The sequence below is a fragment of the Crocodylus porosus genome, unplaced genomic scaffold (genome assembly GCF_001723895.1).
Source record: "Crocodylus porosus isolate Cpor-Errol unplaced genomic scaffold, CroPor_comp1, whole genome shotgun sequence".
Lineage (NCBI taxonomy): Eukaryota > Metazoa > Chordata > Crocodylia > Crocodylidae > Crocodylus > Crocodylus porosus.
In genome coordinates, this window is record NW_017728931.1 from 136,100,648 (window position 1) to 136,108,176 (window position 7,529).

Here is a 7,529-nt window from a genome sequence, read left to right on the forward strand (position 1 = left end):
CAAGGAGACACATATTCAGGGACACAGGGCTCCTGGGGAGAGATGGCATCCACCTCACACGGAAAGGTAAGTCCCTTTTCTTGGCCAGGATGGCCAATCTCTTAGATAGGTCTTTAAACTAAGATCACAGAGGGATGGGGTAAATGCTAACTGGAGCCTACCCAGGGACAAATATACAGTAAAGCTCCATCAACAATGAAACCAAGCAAGCCACTCTTACAGGAGCTGAGAAAACAGCTCCCCTTCATTGCAACAGGCAGCCAGTGACCTCAGTAGAAGGACTTAGGTGTCTGTACACCAATGCCAGAAGCATGGGGAACAACCAGGAGGAACTAGTCCTCCTGCTTTCTATTGGGCACTATGATCTAGTAGGGATCACAGAGACCTGGTGGGACTCCTCTCTTGACTGTAGCATAGCCATAAAGGGCTACGTCCTTCACAGAAGATATTGGGTAGGGAAGAGAGGTGAGGGGAGGTGGTTCCCTCTATGTGAAGGAGCAGTACACCTCCCTACAGGCCGATGTTGGCCCGAAAGAGAACAGCTTGAAACCCTTTGGGTCAAGCTCTGGAGGAAGCGCACTGAGAGACCTGACTGTTGATGTATACTACAGGCCGCCTAACCAAGGGGAAGAACTTGATCTAGCATTTGTCTGTGAACTAACGGAGGCTGTGTGTGCATGGGACATGGTTGTCACGGGTGACTTCAACTACCCAGACATCTCCTGGGAGTGCTCGACCAGCTTGGATCAATTGCAGTCCTTCCTGACCAGCACTGAAGAGCTTTTTTTTTTGACTCAGGAGGTGCACAGGCCAACTAGAGGCAATGCATGGATCGGTGTTGTCCTGGTGAGATGTGGGCAGCAGCGTACTTCAGGGGTTGGTACTTGGACCAGTGATGTTCAATATCTTCATCAATGATGTGGATGAAGGGGTGAAAAGCCCACTGGCCAAGTTCCTGGGCAACAACAAGATATGGGGTTTTGCAGGTATACCCACAGCTAGGGTGCAGATACAAGCAGGCCTAGACAGGCTGGCATGTTGGGCAAAATGGAACCAAGTGAGCTGCAACATAGATAAATGCAAAGTGCTGCATCTGAGAAAGAAGAACCCCCAGCACACCAGAGGCTGGGCATCGCTTACCTGACCAGTACTGCGAAGGAAAGGGATCTGGGGGTAACAAGAGACCCCAGCATGAATATGAGCCAATAATGCAATGCAGTAGCCTCTGGGCCAATAAAACTCTGGCATGCATTCAGTAAATCCAAATAAGTGATTCTCCCACTTTACTCAGCATTGGTGTGGCTGCAGCTGGAGTATTGTGTCCAGTTCTGGGCGCTACACTTCAACAAGGATGTGCTAAAGCTCAAGAGGGTCCAGAGAAGGGCCACCTGCATGATCAAGCACTTGCATGGCAAGCTATACGAGGAGAGGCTGAGGGATCTTGGACTCTTCAACCTAAAGAAAAGGCTGAGAGGGGACCTGGTTGCAGCTTATCACTATATCAGAGACATACCTCAGGGGCTGTGAACAACTGTTCATACCAGGGCGCCCTGGGGAAAAATGAGAAACAATGGCCACAAACCCCTGAAAAAAGGGGCTCGTTGGTCTAGGGGTATGATTCTCGCTTCGGGTGTGAGAGGTCCTGGGTTCAAATCCCAGACGAGCCCTTTGGACACCAGTGCATGTTGACCTTAGCAAGGCTTTTTTAGGCTGGATGTCAGGAAGCACTACTTCGTGGTCAGGGTGGCTAGGATCTGGAACCAACTTCCAAGCGAAGTGGTGCTGGCTCCTACCCTGGGGGTGATTTAAGAGGAGGTTGGATGAACATCTTGCTGGGGTCGTTTGACCCTAGTATTATTTCCTGCTATGGTGGGGGGTCGGACTAGATGATCCCTTCCGACCCTAGAAACTATGAAACTATAAGATAGTTTCAGGCTGAACATTAGGAAGAACTTCTTTACAACTAGGGTGTCCAGACTATGGAACAAGCTCCCCACAGTGGTGGTGCAAACACCTACCTTAGAGGTCTTCAAGAGAAGACTGGATGGTCATCTGGCTGGGGCCGTCTTACCCCAGATGTCTTTCCTGCTCATGCAGGGGGCTGGACCCAATGATCCTTCAGGGTCCCGTTCAGCCCTATGATTATATATATTAACTTCTGAAGAGCCTCATGTCGCTCCCTGCACTAGACCATAATGCCTTTCATAACACTAGATATTCCCAGTTTCAAACTGCTTACAGTGTAATGCCACAACCTCACAAACGGCTCTAACCAGAAGGTACCATTGACTGATGGGCATAAAGACATTGCAGAGGCAAAGTTAACTGTTGATGTTGTGAAGTCCAGAGTCACTCTCTTATTTCTTGCCTCCTCACTAAAATAGGTTACTGTGAGCCCCCTCAAACCTTCACTCTGTTCTCTGCAAATTCCCAGGGAATTTCCAGTCAAGTTCAAATTCTCAGTCCTCATCTAAACCTCTGGGATCAACAATTTCACACTATTGCTGCAATGAAACAATACGGAGTAAGGGAAACAATCATCAGCATCTTTTTTCAGTGACTGCTATGAATCTACAACCTAAGTGTGATCTCACCACCTTCCGAGTACAAAGCATATTTCCTTAAGCTGGCCTTCCCCAACATAGAGAAACATTTATATTAAAAGGACACTCCACACTGCACACTTTTCCCCCAAAGAAGAGGATGAGAGAACAAATAACATACTGCAGATGTGCTGCTTACTCCTTGCCTGAGCACATGCGAAGTGCTCAGATATGACTCCAGGGACTACGAGAGAGCCTTTCCCAGTCATTCATAACTGCTACAGCATGTTGGGTGTGGAATGAATGAGGGCAGCCAAAAATAAATAAATGACCCTCTTATTTTTAATATCCTCTGTGGTCCTGTGTCATCCTGTTTTGTACTTAAAAGGACTTGCCATCTCAAAGGTCTGGATCTTCTGCCCCAACCCAGCAAACCTTTAAGTTCAAGAAGAGTCACTTAGGGCAAAATCTAGATTGGTCAGCTAGGGTCCTAGGTAGGATGTAGAACTGAGGTACCTCAATTCTGTATCTATAAAACAGGACATAGATTAACCCTGCTCCGGAAGCTACAAAGATCCTTGGACAGCTACATCTTAGATTGCAAAGTACTCCAGGTGTCTGAACTTGGGCCTCCACACATCCTCAGAAGCAGATCTGAACAGCTGACACCTAAGTCCTACCTGCCCTCCACTGCCATCCAGACTGGAATTTAAATATCTCCCCAGGACCATTGAAGCTGTAAGTGGGACCCAGTCTGTTCAGGAACCTCAGTTCATGTGTAATTCGGGCTAACATCACTGAGATAAGATCAAAGCATGTGATGGCACCGAACTTTTGCACCAAAGCTTCATGGTTATGGCATGCACAAGGGGTTCAGGAAGGAGGAATCAGACACTGAGGCTCCTTTTCCTAGTTGAATGGCCTAACTACAAGGCTACGAAGGCAGGCTCCATCTCGCTTGCTTTCTTGGTCTTGTGACTCTTCCATTCCTTCCTACACAGCAACCCAGCTTCCAAGGGCATGCGCAGGAGGCTTGCTCAGCCAGACCAATTTATAGCATGATGTGTAGGGCACTCTTCTGGGAGGAAGATGATGTGGGTTTGAATCCCTCCTACATGAGGAGGGTCTACAATACAGGTCTACCACTCCTTGGCTGAGCTCTCCAATCACTAGGTTATTATATTATGAAGGGAAACTCCCATGAATCAGACTGATGTTCAAGCTGATGAAGACAGGATGCTGTATGTGCCACCATCCACCTGGGAGTCTACGTACAGCAGTGAGTCAAGCGCCTAAGCATTAAGACACACCCCTGTGTTCAGTGTTTCATACCCGTTTGATTTGTGTGCCTCTTTACTCAACATATGGGCTGTCTGAATTAGCCTTCAGAGCTACCCAGCTCTCCCCCATGACTTGTACAGGGTGCTGGGTGCCTAACCCTTTTCCACTGAATCACCCTTCTGACCTAGAGAGAAGCCCCCAATTGGACCCATATGAATTTTCCTTTGACTTCAAAGGAAATACTCAGTGTCTTCATTCAAGTGTGGTGTCAATGTGAGCGTGTCCAGCACTCTAAAGGACTGAAGATGTTGTCTCTTCATCCTCCTCACTTTTGGTTATCCGGTATTGTCCGTCTATAATTAGTGCTTCCAAAGCACTGCTATAGCAATGGCATCAATGATAATAATAATAATAATAATATCAATAAACAAAAGGAAAAGGGATCTAGAATAAATATGATCTAAGTGTTAATCCAGAGTCCAAATGTTAGCATCCAGCTTATGCATTTGATTGATTTCTTGTATAGAAGAGAAACAAGTAGCATTTCTGAAGTATGGCTTTTTCCCTTCCTTTTTTCTCTGTATCCCACCTTTGGATCCATGCATTCCTTCTGTAGCAGACTATATGGGCGGCACATACTATCTGCACTTGTTCTGCAGGTCCAACCATGATAAGCCCACATTGCGTAACTACAGAGAAAGAAACTTTCTGAGGAACGAGGCCTGGAATTTTTTCTGGGACACAGCATGAGTAATACAACATTTCATTGTGGTACGTCGGGAACTGTTATTTATAACAGCCCATCCAGATTGCAAACAGATGCTGTTAGAAAGTGAATCTATTATTAAATTAATTTGCCTTCCCTCCCCACTATGAGACGGTAGAAGATAAATCTTGTTTAGTAAAAACCAAGATTGCCAGAAAGGTTCAGCATTCAAACCCATTAATGTGTCAGCGACAGAAATATGTGCACCTCTTGTGTAACAGTTACTGCTGCAGTTGAATAAAGACCCCAATCCTGTGAGATGCTAAGCAAACTTCACTCCCAATCAGTACCTTAGAAAAGATACATATTGCATTTCAGAGGCTCCGTTAAAGAAGACACTTAAGCAGTTGCCCAAATTTAAGCACATGTGCAAATCTCATAGATTTCCTGTAGTAAAAGCAAAAGATGGGGTTGACGTTGTCCGCCTGCTCGCTACAAAAGTATTATACACCGTACATCCATAACATGCTTCCATAGTTTCTCAGTTGTTTGACAGGCACTAGGCATCAGGACATATTCTTTCTAACGAAGCACGGAGCAGACTAAAAAGGGCAACCACATTGTCTTCCTTTTACACATTTGTAAACTCTTTTATCATAGACCTGGAATTTTGATTTGAATTGGATGTCTGGGAATTGATACAGTCAATTTGAAGGATGGCATCGTGTCTCGCTGAGTAGCAAAGCTTCTGGGATGGAAATATATATAGGTGGTGATTAAATTTCCTTGGTTAGAAATAGGACAAAAGTTTATTCTGTCAAGTAAAGACATTTTAAAGATCACATTTGAGCTGGTAGGCAGGGTTTTTTTTTAAATTTTTTATTTTAATGAAGGGATGACTGTGAGCCAAACTCATTATTTCTCTACTCTTTACCAGCTTGCACGGAACAGGGAGGGAAGCTAAAAAAGGGGAAAACTCCTTCCCCCATCCCTGCTTGCCAAACTGTATAAGAAAAGTCATCAGCCCTCGCACAAACTCCCTCCAACCTTTCCGTTTGTTCCAAGCGCTCAGACAGTGCCATCATTATGAAATAGCTGAGAGCTGGAAAGCTGTTCAGGGTGCTGGCATCTTTCTAGTGTTCCCATATCCTGTGTAGCTAGGACACACAGCGCTTGCAACTGGAGCAGGGTTTTCACAACCAATCATGAACACATTTGGCCCCATTAAGGCTAAATCAACATGGCACCAGCAACCTGCTGTGATTTAAACATCTCTCATTTGCATCCAAGCACCCAGAATGCTTTTCCATGCTTTTTTTTTTTTTTAACATTGGAAGTGTCTGAATTCTGGGAACAAACTAGAGGTTTTAAGCATTGGCTGTGTGTGCGTGCATGTGCGTTTCCCCCCTCCCTCTTCTCCCTCCTGTATTGTGCTTTCAGGAACAATAAATGCAGCCTGTAGGATGTTGTCATTTGACTTCCACTCAGCTGAAGCCAGAAACTGCTGGCTGCATCCTGCTTCTTACACAGATGCCACTCCAGCAGTGCAGAAATATTTTAGGCACTATTGATTATGGTAATAATGAGCAAATATGGGCAGTTCACAAATCTGAACGAGATCGTTATATTTTCAAAACACAAATTTCTCATCCTGCCATTGATTACTGCTGTTTATCAACTTAATGACTCAGGCTCGAAATCTGCCTACACAGTATTTGAGAAGAAAAACAATAATAAAAGTCCCCTTCTTCTCTTTAGAAAGCTGGGCTTTTATTTTAAGAATGGAGTGAACCCGGGGAGACTGATGTTTCAACTGGAATATAAAATAAACCAATTGGAACTATTTGTAATCGGGATTTTATCTGAACACTGCTCTCTCTATTACCCTGTGTCTTTAAGATTTTGTTCCATTATACACTACAGCAGTAATAACAAAGAAGCTAAACTGTTTACATCAACAATAATGCAGCCAATTTTCAACACTTGCATGTCAAAAATCCATTATTCCAGACACGATTACCTGGAACTGCTGATAACAATTTTCAAATTACATCCCCCCACCCAGTAGTAAGATTTTTTTATTTTTTATTTGCCTTCCTCTACCCCATTACTTGGATGGGGGGTGGGGGGGAAGGTACCTTCAGCATGTAGACTACCACGTTTTGTACAAGCAGCAGATGTTAATATGGGAAGACAGAACATCTCAATTTTCGCACTGTTAATTCAGCTTACTGAACCAATTTCACAATTCTCACATTCCTTAGTCCTAAGAGAAAATGCTAATTTAGATTGTTAAAACTGACACAGGTTAGGGTATAAAGGGTAATTAGCATAAAATCCTACACAAAGTGTTTTTAGCACCATTAATCAACACCCACCTATGCACAGACTTTTTTAGTCAGAAGTGATGCTGAGCACTGCTGAAAAAAGCTTGAAAAATATTCACTTTAAGTTGGGAACTAAAAATGTAGAACTTATTGTCAGTATAGGCTTGGAAGCATTTCCCAGTACAAGTACCTAACATGCAGTTCAAGCAGAACTTTTCACTCAAGAGCATTATTAAAAGTATATAAAAGCATTCTTGTAAAAATACTTCTCTGATTTTTAAGACACTATTGGGCTCAGCTAAAATCCAGCACTAGTGTCAAAATGCATTATTTTTGGGGGAGGGGGTTGCATTTTTTTAAATCTGAATATTAGCAAGCTCGATCATATTCTTCAGTCGCACAGAATTCATACTTCATTTAATTTATAAATACCCACACACAGCATGTTCAACTATGTTACATTTCCATTAATACAGCATAAGTTAATTTTATGTTAAAATATGACTTGAGGTGACATCATCCAATATATCTTCACAGGCTAGCCTCTGGAAGCACATTCCAGTTAAAAATCTACATTTACTCATATTTCTACTAAATGATTGTAAAGGATTGAAAAGGATCTTGGAGTCGTCATTGACTCCACGATGAACATGGGCCGGCAGTGTGGGGAGG

At 43.7% G+C, this 7,529-nt stretch overlaps 1 non-coding gene across 1 annotated transcript; it reads left to right on the forward strand.

The window, feature by feature from the left end:
* The first annotated feature begins 1,595 nt into the window (after positions 1–1,595).
* On the forward strand, positions 1,596–1,667 carry TRNAP-CGG. The gene has a single exon. It is a non-coding gene; the product is annotated as a tRNA-Pro (tRNA).
* The last annotated feature ends 5,862 nt before the right edge of the window (positions 1,668–7,529 follow it).